Consider the following 16,261-nt stretch of genomic DNA (forward strand, 5'->3'; position numbering starts at 1 on the left):
TCCCGACTTGTCTTTCTAGGGAGAGTGAAGGAAGATTACATAGTAGAAGTAGAGGCCACTCACATAGGCATTTATAAGCCAGTGTAAGGATTTTAAGACATGCAAGGAAAAGCTTTTGAAGAGCTTCACACAAATGAATAAAATGGTCTAATTTGTATATTTAAAAATATTTTATATTAACGATGATTACATATTATACATTATATATTAAAATTATAAAAATATTATTCTATTTCTATGGGAAATGAATTATGAAGGTTCAAATGTTGAAATGGGAGACTGGTCAGAAGGCATGAAATAAATGCTCCATACAAGAAAAGATGGTGTTCTAAGCTAGAGAGGTAATAATGGAGATAGAAAGAAGTAGCAAGATTAGGATATGTTTTAGAAGAAGCTGAGTCAAGAAGGGAAAAGAGAACATAGGGGTGGTGACTGATAGAAAGACTTGCAAGGGCGGAGTTTTTGTTTGTTTTTCTTTTTTTCCTTTTTTCCTTTCTTCCTTTCTTCCTTTCTCCATGCTCTGTCTTGTCCTCCCCCCTCTCTCTTTTAGTAAGACATTGAGCTTTCTTTGTAGCCATAGAGTATTACATGTTGGGGAAGGGAAATGAGTTGGTGGTAAGACTGGAAAGGTTACCCACATTCAAAATGAATTGCTCATATATTTAATCTAATAAAACAATGTCAGAACTTAAACATTTGTTATCCTCATAGTTTGTGTGCATCATATATTCGAGAGTGGCTTCAATGGGCAGTTCTGGTGCTGGATCTCTCAAGAGATTGCAGTGATCTGATGGCTGGCCTGGAGGTGGTGGATATAAGGCCCAGGAGGCTCAAGCATGTGGTTGGCAAGGGAGTGCTGGTCGTTGTGGAGGGGCCAGCTCTCCCTCTCCCAAAGTGGTCTTCATAGGCTGTTTGAATGTCATCACAACATGGTTCTGGCTATGCCCTCTCACTCTGGCCTGGAGGGTGACAGTCATCTGCAAAGGAAGGTACTGAGCCTCATTGACAGCTGTAGCAGCTGGAAAATGGGACGGAGCAGTCACAACTTCTTTAAAAATGGTCTTGGGGTGCCTGGGTGGCTCAGTCAGTTAAGCATCCAACTTCTGCTCAGGTCATGATCTCATGGTTCATGAGTTAGAGCCCCGCATCAGGCTCTGTGCTGACAGCTCAGAGCCTGGAGCCTGCTTCAGGCTTTGTGCCTCCCTCTCTCTTTGCCCCTCCCCTGCTCATACTCTGTCTCTCTCTCAAAAATACATAAAACATTAAAAAAAAAAATTTTAAGTGGTCTTAAATACCCTACCTACAGTGAAAGAAGCATGTAGTGACAAAATGATGAGTTTGGTTTAGATTTGTGTTAAAATACACCTCCGTCACTTTTCTATTTTATAAAACAGGAAAATACTACCTCATATGGTTGTTGTAAAGTCTAAATGAGAACAATGCGTACAAAGCACTCACCATATAGTGGGAACTCTCTAAAAGCACTCACCATATAGTGGGAACTCTCTAATTAGCTGAGAAGAGAACTTCTTTCTTCTTCTTTTTTTTTTTTTTTAGAACTTCTTTCTTCTTGATCAAACATAAAATGAATAACTTTAAAACCTTTGAGATTTTTCAAACTTGCTGAGTTTAAAAACAAGTAAATGCAACTTCTAAAGGCAAATCACATTTATTTCCTTATTAGCATAATCAGAGATTTATATGTAGAAGGCTAATAACACCCAACACAAATGTAGTTTTCAGGAGTTGACCATTGCTTTATAAGAGTGTTAAACCTTTTATTGAGTATCTTTAAGTTAAAGCACTTTTCTGAGTATGCCACATATTGAATAATTTGTAACAAAGTCATACCATAAACTGACGTTTGAATAAATCATGTCCAAACATTAATTTAATAAATTAGGTACTTCACGTAAGTGTACATTGGAATGTCTATGGAAGGGGATATGTAGTTAAACCAGTGTTTGTGCCAAATCCGCCATGCACTGATATGTATTAAGCTATAAATTTAAAAAATATTTTGTAATTAAAATATGTATACCACCCAATTTTTCTTTATTAGAAAATAACTGACATATAATATTTACTAACTACTGAAAAAATAGCAAACCCTGCTTTGAATACCTAGACACCTTCTCATTGGTTGGCACCATCTGTGACAAATTCTGAACTGTACTGTTTACAGACACACAGCTGCAGCCTGAGTTGGCACCAAAACCAAGTATTGACGCTGTGCTCTTTGCAGCCCTGGCCCTGTCTAATTCCTCTAGGAAGGAGGATATGGGAGAAGAGGTTGCAAACACAAGAGTGATGAGAATAATTGATAGTTTACGTCTCTTCCATCTTAAACAAACAAACAAACAAACAAACAACCCTCCCTCTGTCCTGAGACTCCTTTAAGGTACCACCCTCTCTCACCATCCACACTTATGGCTTCAACTACTTAATTGGCTCCCTAACATTTTTATTCTAGATCTCACTCCCAAGCTCCGTATCTGTAGTGGGGTATTTAATGTCTACCTAATGCTTTAATAAGTTAGCTTGACAATCTACAGAATATGCATCTCCTAAAAAAATAAATGCTAACTGTGGGTAGCTCTGCAGTTTCGCACCTATTTTTAAATGCCAGATGACATCGTGGAATGTTGCAAAGTCAAAGTGGTGAATTATCTCAGGAAAATACTAATTTTATTTCTAATAGAAAGTATTCTTTCATGGAGAGTGCCTGTTGAAGTAGTATGATTAGCTGCTACTACAGTGGTTAAATAGACCATCAATTGAGGGAGAATAAAGGATGCCCACCAAGACATTAAAGGCATTGTTAGCATAGGAGTGAGTGAGACAGCAGGATTGAAACATTTACTCAATGTTCACTGCTATTTCTGTCTTCAGATGTGTTCTGAATAAACTTGGGACGAGGTGGGAAACTTTTTCTTTAAATCAAAATGGCACACATACATAGTATAAGGAGAGTTCTGTAAGGCTTATCAATAACCACGGCATTTCTGATCCTCAGCACCAACCAGAGGCAAGCACTTTCAGTTCTTTAGTTATTTCTTCTGGTGTTTACCTCTGTATTTGTAAACAACATGCATTGCTTATTTCTTCATTTTGAAAATTTTACTTTTTAGCCTATTAAATTGTCACTTTGGAAGAGAACTTAACCCCTGCCTTAGCACTTATGCCCTCCCATACAAACTTCTCTCTCTTCCAACACAGGTATACCACAGTTTTTGGTTAATTTGAATTGTATGTCTCCAGTATTCTAACTGTATGTAATAAAAGTTTAGCAGTGTAACATACAAAGATTACATTTTTCTTCTTGTATAATTGTGTTTTCTATGCAGTTAATAATTGCATTACTTTTACAATTTGCTTATTTTTTATAGACCTATTATTTTCTCATCCCAACTTTCCCAGCAAAAGTATAAATCTTCTTTCTGTAGATTTGTATGCATCAGGTAGTCTGTTACTGTCAATTTTTTTTTCTTGGCAATATTCTTCATGGAGCTTGCTCTCTTCCTTTATTGTGCATGAGATACAGTTTTATCCTTGTATGATTTCCCTTTATTGCTATTCTGGAAATCCTTTTTCCTTGTTCTTGTGTTGGATCCTTTATTTCCTGGATCCCATATCGTCCTCTTTCATGGTTAATTGTATCCTTTGGTGGGACACATTTTTCAGTAATTTCCTTTAAAAAATGCACAATAATTTTTGAGACCTTGCCTCTTTGAACATCTTTAATCTCACACTGAAGTGATAGTTTGGCTACATATAGAATTATAGGTAGGAAATAATTTTCCTTGAGAGATTGAAAGCAGTACTTCCTTGACTTCTAACTTCCATTGCTAGTGTTGAGAAGTCTGATTGATGCCTTGATCCTTTTTAAGTGACCTGTTTTTGTCATGGTTTATTTTTTTCTTCTCTGGAAACCTAAGATTTTTGTTTATCTCCAGTGTTTTGATTTTGTAATGATATGCCTAGGGGGTGACTCTTTTGTAAACCATTGTGTTGGGTACTTGACAATTTCTTTCAACCTAGAAACTCATGTACTTCAGTTCTGGGAAATTTTCTTGTATTTTTTCTTTGATAATTTCTTCCCTTCCTTCCACTGTCTCTATTTTCTTCCTTAGTCATATGTGTGATTTAGGATTAATCTGACTGATTCTCCAGATTTCTCTCTCTCTCTCTCTCTCTCTCTCTCTCTCTCTCTCTCTCTCTCTGTGTGTGTGTGTGTGTGTGTGTAAGTATGCATTTCTTTTTACTTTCAGGGAGATTTCCTCAACATTCATTTGAGTTATTTATTTTGGCTGTCTTATTTATTTTATTTTTTTTTTTAATTTTTTTTCAACGTTTTTTATTTATTTTTGGGACAGAGAGAGACAGAGCATGAACGGGGGAGGGGCAGAGAGAGAGGGAGACACAGAATCGGAAACAGGCTCCAGGCTCCGAGCCATCAGCCCAGAGCCTGACGCGGGGCTCGAACTCACGGACCGCGAGATCGTGACCTGGCCGAAGTCGGACGCTTAACCGACTGCGCCACCCAGGCGCCCCTTGGCTGTCTTATTTTTATTTCCTCCCTTTCCTCCCTCTTTTCAGAGTAGCTCTCTTATTTTTCAGTAATGTTTTGTTTCTTAAGTAGTTGCTCTGAAACCACCTCTAAAGAGTCATTTTACAGTTTTCTTCTATGATAGGGAGGGATAGTCCAGCTGTGCTGGCAGAGAATAGCACCTAGAAGTCTAAGTATTCTTTACATAGAGTTTCAAACAGTTCGCTTGTTTTCAATCCTAAGCATTCCTTTTTTTTTTTTTTTTTTTTAATTTTTTTTTTTTTCAACATTTTTTATTTATTTTTGGGACAGAGAGAGACAGAGCATGAACGGGGAGGGGCAGAGAGAGAGGGAGACACAGAATCGGAAACAGGCTCCAGGCTCCGAGCCATCAGCCCAGAGCCTGACGCGGGGCTCGAACTCACAGACCGCGAGATCGTGACCTGGCTGAAGTCGGACGCTTAACCGACTGCGCCACCCAGGCGCCCCTTCCTAAGCATTCCTTCAAAAGTACTTGATGCTTCTAGTTTCTGAGCCTTTTTAGAGTTCTAGTGCATGAACTCTTTGGCTCTTAGCCATCCACCCTACATGTATTCTTGGCTTTACACTTTTTTGAGTCTATTGTCAGTTACCTCTTATCCATCAGCTTTTTACTCTCCAAAATTTTGTTGATAACTATTTTGTTGCCCTATTTCTCATTCTCCTTGCCTTGTGAGTTTTCTTTCTGTTGTTTACTGTCATTTTATATGTGCTCAACCCCCTATCTTTATTGGGATGGTCCTCTATGTAGGATTTTTGTGTATGTTGCCAACTTTGAGCTGGTTGTGCTACCAAAAAAAAAATCAATCAAGCATTGATATAGGCAATGTTTCCTTCATTCTAATTTACGATTGATTATAAAGTGATATTGATTTAATGTTGAATTCTGATTAAAAAAAAAGCAACCCTGTGTTAAATGTATCCATTGATTATCAGATACATAAAGTTTCAATGTGAAGCATACAGTAGCTTTATGTGACCCAGTCCTATGCTAGGTATTCATTTTCTCTAAAGAGGCCTCTGGTTCTGAAAGTAGATTTATAATTTCAATTTTTGTGGCTGAGATTGTGTTAGACGTTAGAATTGATAACTCTTTTCTCTGTACTTTCTTCCTTGGATATGATTCTACTTTATTTTCCATACTCTGATGTAATTGTATTCATTGTTTTTCTTTTCCCATCCCCCCATCCTCCACTAAGTTACCACCTCCTCACATGTAAGTTCTTAGGTTTTTTCCCACCTTTATATCTTGAATGCCTAGCACAATGTCTGGCCCAATTTGGAACATGGTAGATGCTTTGCAAATGTAGATTGACCCAAACTAAAATAATTAGAAGATGAAATGATACTTAGTGAAACACTAAAATAATCAGAGTATTTTTTTCTTTTCTATTGAAATCAGGGTCTGTTTTACAGATATGAATATTGAGGAAAAGGAAACTGGCATTTATTGAACAATGGTCATTTGCCACATATTTTCAAATATGTTATTCTATTTACTCCTCGATAAGACAGTCCAGTCTGAAAAGCATGGGAAACATTTTTTTTTTTTTTTAATCCATGATTTGTTTGGGCTTTAAGGTAAAACATGATAGTAATCTAGAATCTTCCTTGTTTTATTCTGATTTTTAAATATTAGTTAATAATTTTCTACTCATTAGGAAATTATTAACATTTTAAGCTGTGATGATGTATGCCTGTATTAAATGTATTAAGGTGAAACTGATCCCTTCTCAGGGGGAACTTGGTGGTTATTCACAGTCTTCATTTCAATAAGAAAAGGCTGTTCTTTCCTGAGTTACCTTCTTTGGTTTTCCATTCAAGTACTGAAACAAAATACCAAAAGTATTATGTAAGTAATTATGCTCTGACAAGCCATTAGTAAAGGTGAAAATGACCAATCAGGGAATAAAGAGTATGAAGGAAGATCCAATCACAATATAAAAGGATTCACTGCAAAAATTCTTATGAACTGGGAGCTTTTAGGGCTTGTTTACATTTCATTAAGAACTTGTCATAGAGATTGAGGAGCTTGTGAATTTAGTGAGAACCACCACCCAATAAGGGGAGTCAAAATAGAAATAAACCTCTGATATAATGCAATAACTTAAAAAGAAGACCTTAATTCACTTAACATTCAGCTGTAAAACATTAATAATTCATGTTAGAGCTTAGTTTTGTATTATCTGTGAAGTTTGTTAAGTAAATAGTGTGAAGATTCTTTAGTGTCTAAGAAATACCAACTTTAATCAGATGTTTTAGATACATCATTTTACTTAAAAACTGCTAATATACTAATTAAAAATAATCCTTAAATAGTCATTCACATAACTTCCTCCAAGGGTTTTCCAAGCAAAATAAATTAAATTTGGCCAGAAAATAGGTTTCATCTGTATCTTTCACCATGGATTAATTACATCAGTCTAAACTGACACCTGTCTTAGGTGCTTAAGCAGAAGCTTAACTAAAAGGCTCTATTTAGCATAGCATTTAGGCAGAGGGAGGTAGAGTAGAAAGAGCACTGCACAGATAATCTGTGGACATGAATTCTAGCCCTAACTGTTCCTATAACAAACTGACTGAACTTGTGCAAATTACTTTACCTCCTTAGACCTATTTTCGTATCTAAATTAAGAGATTTCTAGTCTATCAGAGTTGATTTGGGTTGGGGGAGGGCAGGCAAAAAGACTCCTTGGAGAAACTGCTATTCCTTGCCCAGAAAAATACTTTTATGCCCATGCACACCATATGTACACAGGCAAATACATGCACAATTTAGTACACAATTCCAGAGGGTTACTGTGAGGATTAGATGAAATAATGAATATAAAATGCATTAAGTAGGTATTTAAAAATGTTATACCCCCTATTCTTCCCCACACTGGGAGTGTTCTTCAGCTTTTAAGTTTTGATAATAGCCATAGAAAAAGGTTTTTCAAGTCTCTTTGGGGGAAAAAAGATTTTAAAGTATACAACTATCAAATTGCATGAGATATTCCACTTTTATAAGAAGCCGTTTCTTTCAACAGTTACTAGGGTTTGTTTTTTAGAGGAGGGGGTGGCAATCTGTCATCAAAGTGTTGACAAGTGAAATCTGACAAGGTTGAGGTGATAGCTGGAGGCCACTTCAAAAATTTTCACTGTCTTTTCTATTTGAAGAGAAAGGATCTCTATCTTTTTTTCCATTCTTGCTCACTTTGCAACAGTCTTTGATTTATATGCTTTTTAAAACAGTAAATCTAAATTGACAAATTATTTCACCAGTTAGCAGTGGTTTAGATAAGAGCATTTCAGTGTTCTCTTGTCTTTAACTCAGCTCTTTAGGAATTATTCCTGAAATTCAGTTTACTCTGTCTTCAAAGTCCCATTTCTTTCTATCCATGTATAGCATATGCAATTGTAATCTAGAATTATCATGATTGTATTGCCAACATTTCTGTTTCTTTGTCTTTTTATTGTTGTGACTGAAATACATCCTAACAAGAATTAAGTCCATATTTTTGTAGATAAGAAAGGTGGGTACATATATAAGAGGAGATGGTAGGCAAAGATTATTTTATTGTTGTTATTATTATTTGCTTATGCAAGCATACCCCCCCCCCCCCCCAAATTCCTGATGTAAGCCATTGCAATTATTTTGCAAGGTCACTGAAAAAATGCACTTCAACTGGATACAAGTCTCTTTGGAATAATGGAAATTGTGTGCAGCAAAATATTGAAAATGAACATCAGCAAACAAGATGTTTGTATTAACAGGAACTAGAAAATGGCTATGCAAAGGTCAACACTGATCTTTAAATATTAGTGAAATTTAATTTGTTGCATGTAATGAGTAGAAAGAAGAGGAAACAGACCACAATAAAGAAGCCATTGATAAATTGTCTAAATGTCAAAACTGCTTATAGTATGAAAAATGTTAAACTGACAAAATCTATTTAAATGAATTAAACAATTTGAACAATGCCCAAGGGGAATATTTTCCAAATTTAAGTATAACAGGAGATTTATAAAGATTTTTGCCACAGTTTATTTTGGGAACTTGAAGGGACTCCCACTTTTCTTTCTAGGCAAAGAATCTCCTCTAACCTCTTTTATTTATTAAGAGTGATGCACACTTTTCCTGGAACATAAGAATCTGTTGTCTTTTGCTTCATCTAGAAATAGCATCATCTGACCAACTGTGAGCGGCTGTGAAGAACCACTTCTTCACTAGCTGAATGGAGTTCAGAGAGCTTTCTGTTAGGTTATGCTCAATTTTCAAAAAAATGAATTCTGTATTCTCTTATTTTCTTCATGTATAAAGCTGATGAAAAAATTTCAAGGGCTAAATATGTCCAATGTATACAATGAAGGATTAATGTTATTAATACACAGAGAATGAGATAAAGAACTCATTGGAAAGATAGGCAAAGATAGAAACAAGTAGTTTATAGAAGAAATAAAATTATTTAAAAATCCATGAAAAGGTGTTTGATCTCTTTAATAAGTGGAAAAATGAAACTGAAAACTACAGGAATCCAATTTTCACATACCAGATTGGCAAAAATGTAAAAGATAATTCTCCATGTTATAGGGAAAAAGATAGTAATGTTATTGGTAGAAATGTCAATTGGCAGAGTCATCTCGGAGGCCAGTTTGGCATCACCTCTCAAAATGTAAAGTGTGCATATATGTTTTCATGGGATTATAAGGCAAAAAGTAGAAACAGAATGTACATTGAGGAAATGGTTAAGTAAATTACGATCACTATCCAATGAAACATCTTACATCCATCTTACATTGTATTAAAAAATAGTGAGGGATGTACTTCTGGATCTGGATGAAACATTAAGTTGTCTTCCTTCTCTGTCAGGTGTACAGTTTTTAAACTATTAGTGACCTTTCAAGTCTTCTGAAAACAGCGTGGCAGTATGTGCGTGGTCCATAGCACAGAACAAGCAGCATCTAATAACAGTTTCCATTGTAGAATGTTTTCAGATACTTGAATAAATCCAATCTTTAGTTGAGGAAAGTAACCCAAACAATGAAGTCATTCTGTGTATGTAGATAGAGAATATCCATGCTGTGGTGTTCAGGTGAAAAAAGGAAATGGTATGTATCGTAAAATCTTGTCTTTACAAAAACACAAAGGAAGTAAGTATGGGTATGGACACACTGTAAGCATATCAAGAAAATCTGTAAGGCCACATGCCATACTGTGCAGTGGCTCCTTTCACAGTGGAGAGGGCAGCTGGGAGGGGAACATACTCATTTTAACATCAAATATTTCCATATTTGTATTTTTTAAAACAATAAGCATGCATTACTATTGTAAATTTAAAATGGATTTAAAAGTTTCTTTATTTTTTGTATACTTTTAGGTTGTATAGGTTGTTTTAGAAATAAGGACTTTTTTTAATTTTTTTAAAGTCTATTGATTTATTTAAAAAAATTTTTTTTAATGTTTATTTTTAAGAGAGAGGGAGACAACGCGAGTGGGGGAGGGTCAGAGACAGAGGGAGACACAGAATCTGAAGCAGGGTCCAGGCTCTGAGCTGTCAGCACAGAGCCCAACACGGGTCTCGAACCCATGAAGCATGAGGTCATGACTTGACCCAAAGTCAGATGCTTAACTGACTGAGCCACCCAGGCACCTCTAAAGTTTATTTATTTATTTTGAGAGAGAGAACATGAGTGGGGAAGGGATGGAGACAGAAGAAGAGAGAGAATCTCAACCAGGCTCCACAGTGACAGCTTGGAGCCTGACCAGGGTTCGATTTCACGAACTATGAGATCAAGACCTGAACGGAAATCAAGAGTCTGACACTTAACTAACTGAGCTACCCAGGTCCCCAGAGACAGTGTTTTCAATACACTGCTTTGTGCTTTTGTATTTTGCTTTTACCATATAATTTCTTGGTGTTATTTGTTAAATCTAAAATTTCATAAGTTTGAGTATTACCTTTTAGCATTTATTGAATACTTGCAATGGCTGCTCATTAGCAAATAAATATGTCCTGAATATTTATACTTAATATTTAGGTTAAAAAAGTGTTCTAGACTTCTGAGCTCATCAAATCTTTATATCCTATGGAATAACACTTATGATACAATCTAGAAAAGATCTAGATACAGAAAAATAATTTAATAATAATAATTGAAGGTAAATGTCACTGAGGGAGCTAGAACATTTATGTGATAACTGCTGTTTGAATGAAATTAAAGGATAAAATTTTCAGTATTAATAGGCAATTAGTTATGCAATACCAACTAGTAATGCTCAGTGCTTTTCATCTTCAAAGCAGTATACAACATTAATTAATCCTTACAACGTTGTTGCAAATGTAGGTCAGTATCATTATCCTTATTTTTGTAAGTAGGGAAATTGAGGCAGAGAAGTTAAATGGTTTGGGGTAAGTCTGTCATAGCTAGATTAGAAATGAGGCATTTTGGCTCACAGCCCAGCATTCAGAGCAGTAGAACCACACCTTCCTTAGAAGACTTAATCTCTCTGCCCTTGATAAAACATTACTTCTCATTAAACTGTATTGAGGTCATTTCTACATTGAAATTCAGAAACAAGTTTGACCACTATATAGCCACTTAAAATAAAACACATATACCATTTTTTCTTCTCTTGTTTTCTTGACACGTTTGTTTGTTTGTTACTTCCTTCTTTCTTCCTTTCTTAATATTTATTTGTTTTTGAGAGAGCGACAGAGTGTGAGCAAGGGAGAGGCAGAGAGAGAGAGAGAGGGGGAGGCACAGAATCCAAAGCAGGCTCCAGGCTCTGAGCTGTCAGCACAGAGCCTGACTTGGGGCTCAAACCCACAAACCAAGAGATCATGACCTAAGTCAAAGTTGGACGCCCAACTGACCGAGCCAGCCAGATGCCCCTCTTTTCCTTCCTTCCTTCCTTCCTTCCTTCCTTCCTTCCTTCCTTCCTTCCTTCCTTCCTTCCTTCCTTCCTTCCTTCCTTCGACACTATACTGTCTTAATTTCTTTTTCATCATCTTCTTGTTGGAGAATTACCAAAATATCTATCCTTGGCTTTATTTTTGTTTTGGGATCTTACTCAGTGATTTTTAACTTTCTATTTATATAATCCCAAGATAGTTTTTGTACAGTCCAGGCCCCTTTTCTGTATTTATAGCTATCAGTTAGACATAACCATATCTACTTTTATACCTTGAATTCCCACTGTGTCAAAAGTTCAGCTTACCGACATTGGCAAAACATGCTTCTTTTCTAGACTAACCTGTTTCTGTGTATGTTTTAATTCAAAGTCTGCTCTTGAAACTAGAATAAACCAAGTGGGAACAGGTCTGTGTAAGGGGTTCTTGTAAACTGGGTGTAACTAAGAAAACTGATGTTTGTGAGTCCTTCACAGAGTGAAGACGCTGAATCACAGTCTAAGGAAGAGGGAGAGCCTGAGTTAGAAACTGAGGGGCAAGGGAAAAGTACTCAGGAAACTGAGTAGCCAGCTAAGTCAGTGGCTGGGCAGACTGAGGTGTGTGGATTGAGTAGTTGAGGTAGTCAAGGGGAGAATGTACTGGCTCCTTTTTACCTGGCACATGATGATAGAGACATATCTGCTCAGTGGAAGCATGTTCAAGGCAAGGGCCACTCTCTATGCAGTAACCAGATTCCTATTCATTGGGGGTTATTCCAGATTCTTCCTTCTCTCTCACTTCTACAATTCATTAGTCCTCATAGGATATTGACTTTCTTCAACAGATCAGTTGAATCTGTTTTTTTTTTTTTTCTTTTAAGCTACTTTCCAACTGCCATCATCCCAAATCAAGTTCTTGTTACTGAATATTGGTGTTATTTCTTTTTCTATGTAGCTTTTCTAACAGGTTACTTGTATCCTCTTCCTCCACTCGGTCAATATTACCACCAATACAATAAATCTTCCAACAACAATTCTGATCTGTTGATTACTTTTTCTGGAATACCTTACCAGATCAGAAACTTGTCACTATTCCTCATTAGCTACCTAGCAGATGTGAAGTCCTGATGGCGACTACCTTAGTGTGGCCCTGATTTATCTCTTCTATTTGTGCACCAAACCAATTGCTTATTATTTCTCAAATAAGCCTTGCAACTTAAATTTTTGTATACTGTTCCCTCATTTTTATTTCTCTCCCTCTGTCAAATCTAACAATGCTCAGGGTAGCTGGGTGGCTCAGTCGGTTAAGCATCCAACTTCCCCTCAGGTCATGATCTCATGGTTCATGGGTTTGAGCCCTCTGTCGGGTTCTGCGCTGATGGTGCGGAGCCTGCTTGGAATTCATTCTCTCTCCCTCTCTCCTAGCCCCTGCCCCCCTCTCAAAATAAATAAATAAACATAAAAAAACCTAACAATCCTCAATGCCATTCTACTTTATGATCAAACTAGAGCACCTACTGAACACCCTTTGTTGCTAGATTAGCACTTACCATAAACTTCATGTTGTTTTTGTGGTTATTTTATCTGCTACATGGATACTATTTGATAGTAGAGATTCTACTTTGTAAATCTTCGTATATTGGACTCACAGTAAAATGCCATACACCTAAAGTGCTCAAAATATTGGTGACATTTAATTAATATAATTAATATCATAGGACTCTCTGAGGTACCAACGGTCTGGTGTTCCTAATGCTCTAATCTTCTGTTGCAGTAGGTTCAACCCAAGCTAGAGGTCTCTATTTTGAGACCACTCTGCCCTTTTACACAAATGTTTTCATTTCTTAATTGTTTGGTTTAGTGTTAAATATTTCAAAATATTATTTTAAATCTTAATTTCTGGTAATGTGACATTGACTAATTATGTTCATGCATATGCTTAACAGGTATTATTAATGATTCTATGTTGATGCTTGACAAGAGATTACGGGGGAATATGCTGTGTTTCATGTAATTTGAAAATTGCCCAATGATACAGTTAACCAGTGGTTTATCTTAAATTTATGCTTTTTTAGTTGTCTTCATTTTTGTACATTTTGAATTGGTGAATAGATATTCCTCAGAAAGTCTGTTGGTAATAAATAGCAAGTATACACTCTAAGTTTATGCCCAACAAAGATTCCCTTAGGCTCTCTGAGGTATTGTGCTGATAACACATTTATTTTAAATGTCTTGTTGGCGCCAGGTATCATTTATCTTTGTTAAACTAGAACAGTGTCTTCTATTTGTTAATTCTTTCCTTTCCCATCATGTTTTACATTAGGGTTTTATTTGCCCTGAAGCTTCCTGTTCTTCCCAAACCAGTCAAAATAGCTGACTTCAGAAACCAGGAAGACAAGTATTTTGCAGATTTATTTAGTGGCAAGTAATCTGTACCTCTAAAACATAGTTTTTCTTTTTCAAAAGAAAAATTATCAAAAGTAAAGCAAGTTTCAGTGTTTTAACACAGCTGTTTTTATTTTGCATGTTACTTTCTTAAAATTTAGTCTATATGGTAACAATTTTCTTAAGGCAAATAAATATTGATTTATTACAATGTAACCAGTTTTGAAGGGAAGGCTTTAAACTTTTTAAAAATGGAAGTAAAAAGTAAGAAGGCTCTCTAGGATCCTCTCACCATTTTGTCCTCAAAATTTGGTGTCATAGGGGTACCTTTGTGGCTCAGTTGGTTAAGTGTTTGACTCTTGATTTTGGCTCAGGTCATTATCTCATGGTTTGTGAGATTGAGCCCCACATCGGGCTCTGAACTGTCAGAGCAGTGCCTGCTTGGGATTCTCTCCCTTTTTCTCTGCTCCTCCCCTGCTTGCTTGTGTGCACTATGAATGAATGAATGAATGAATGAATCAATCAATCAATCAATATTTGGACTGTCATAGATTCTGCCTCTACAGCAGAACAATCATCTAGATTTAGGTCAAGATTAATTTAAATCATGCTGCTTATTCTCTCATGGAGATCACAGGTTTAGGTTCAGGATGGGCTTCTGGGCATCTGGGATGGTCATCAACTACCTTACAGAATTTAGGTAGAAAACTGTAGAAATTTAAGTTATTTTAACATAAAAATTATGGGCATTTTGTTGTTGTAGAGGTTTTTCCTTTTTCTTTTCATTTGGATTATTATTTGCTATATTTTTTACTAAATCATTTTTTTTTCACATAACCCCTTAAATGGCTACTTTTGTTCTAGTTCTAAATTGTGCATTGGATTTTACTCCGAGAAATGGACAAGGGCACTGAGTAGGGACAGCATTTCTCAGCTAACTTTTTAAGGCACTCCCTATTTCTCTCCCTTTTTAATCTCTGCTCACACCCCAATCCCACAATGCAGAATCCATCATTCTTCTGAAATTCTTTTCTTACCCTCCTTTAAAACAACTATTTGTGCACTAATACAGTATTTGAATAATACAAGCTCAGTCTTGACTACTTCCTCCAGGCAATTTTTCAAATAAGAAAATTACCAGCATTCCTTTTAACTGGTGACATTCTTGAGTAAGATGCAAGACGTTTAAAGGTCTGTATCTTTTTTTTTTTTTAATTTTTTTTAACGTTTATTTATTTTTGACACAGAGAGAGACAGAGCATGAACGGGGGAGGGGCAGAGAGAGAGGGAGACACAGAATCGGAAGCAGGCTCCAGGCTCTGAGCCATCAGCCCAGAGCCTGATGCGGGGCTCGAACCCACGGACCGTGAGATCGTGACCTGAGCTGAAGTCGGCCGCTCAACTTGACTGAGCCACCCAGGCGCCCCGGTCTGTATCTTTTAAAGAACCTGCACAGTGTAAAGATGGCAAGACATCTTGAGGGCTAAAAAGGATAATGACTTGGTCCCCTCTCACTGTGCCCATGTAGTTATTGTAGATTTTTATAAACCTGTTTTATTTACTCCATTAATTCTTTTTAGTTTTATATGGTCTTATCAGCAGATATTTAAAGTTCGGGGAAAAGAAGGGTGAATAACCCATATTTGACTATCTTTGGCCTACCTGCTAGGGTATGACTCCTGCAAAGCCTCCTTAATTGTATGTATTTTGGGGAGTCTGCAGGGGTTGTCACATGTGCTCATAAACAAGTACAATCATTTACTAATGGGCATTGGTTATTTTCTTCTCACTTGCCTCACCCAACTATTTGTTAGGCTTACTCCATCACCTGATTATTGCTGTTTCTCCAGGTGGTATGGATTACTCCTTGGCCACCATGTCTACTTTTGCTGGGGTGGATCCCATTTTGTCTGGATCCCACACTTTTGTTGACTATGTTTATCCAAATGGCTGCCAGGCCTGCTTACTTTCTGCTGGGTGTCATCCCCTACAGCTAGCTGGGTATCATCCTCTACAGCTATTACCCTAAACCAAATGTTCCACAAAGGGGTCCTTTGTATTTATTTATTTATTTATTTATTTATTTATTTATTACAATTTTTTTTTTTTTTTTGAGAGAGAGAGCTTGTGTGTGTATACACATGTGCATGCTTATGAACAGGGAAGGGACTGAGGGAGAGGAAGGGAGGGGGGGGGGAGAGAGAGAATGAATGAATGAATGAATGAATCTTAAGCAGGTTCCACACCCAGTGTGGAGCCCAATGCAGGGCTAGATCTCACGACTGTGAGATCACGACCTGAGCTGAAATCAAGAGTCAGTTGCTTAACCTATTGAGTCATCCAGGTGCCCCCAAAGGGGTCCTTTATAAAGCAGAATGCCCCTCTCTTCCTTTGTCCTGTATTTTTTAGTGGGAAAT

General features: G+C 36.7%; 1 protein-coding gene across 2 annotated transcripts in view; it reads left to right on the top strand.

The window, feature by feature from the left end:
* The window catches only part of WDPCP (WD repeat containing planar cell polarity effector), a 388,941-nt gene that overhangs the window by 68,596 nt on the left and 304,084 nt on the right, over positions 1-16,261 (top strand). Inside the window, exon 1 of one of the 2 annotated variants that reach the window (XM_058683942.1) lies at positions 8,034-8,103. The exons of the other annotated variant lie outside the window; for it this stretch is intronic. The gene's annotated coding sequence lies outside the window, so the exon portion shown is untranslated. Of the gene's footprint in view, positions 1-8,033; positions 8,104-16,261 lie in introns of those variants that run through there. 2 annotated transcript variants of the gene reach the window in all.

The sequence above is a fragment of the Neofelis nebulosa genome, chromosome 9, assembly GCF_028018385.1.
Source record: "Neofelis nebulosa isolate mNeoNeb1 chromosome 9, mNeoNeb1.pri, whole genome shotgun sequence".
Lineage (NCBI taxonomy): Eukaryota > Metazoa > Chordata > Mammalia > Carnivora > Felidae > Neofelis > Neofelis nebulosa.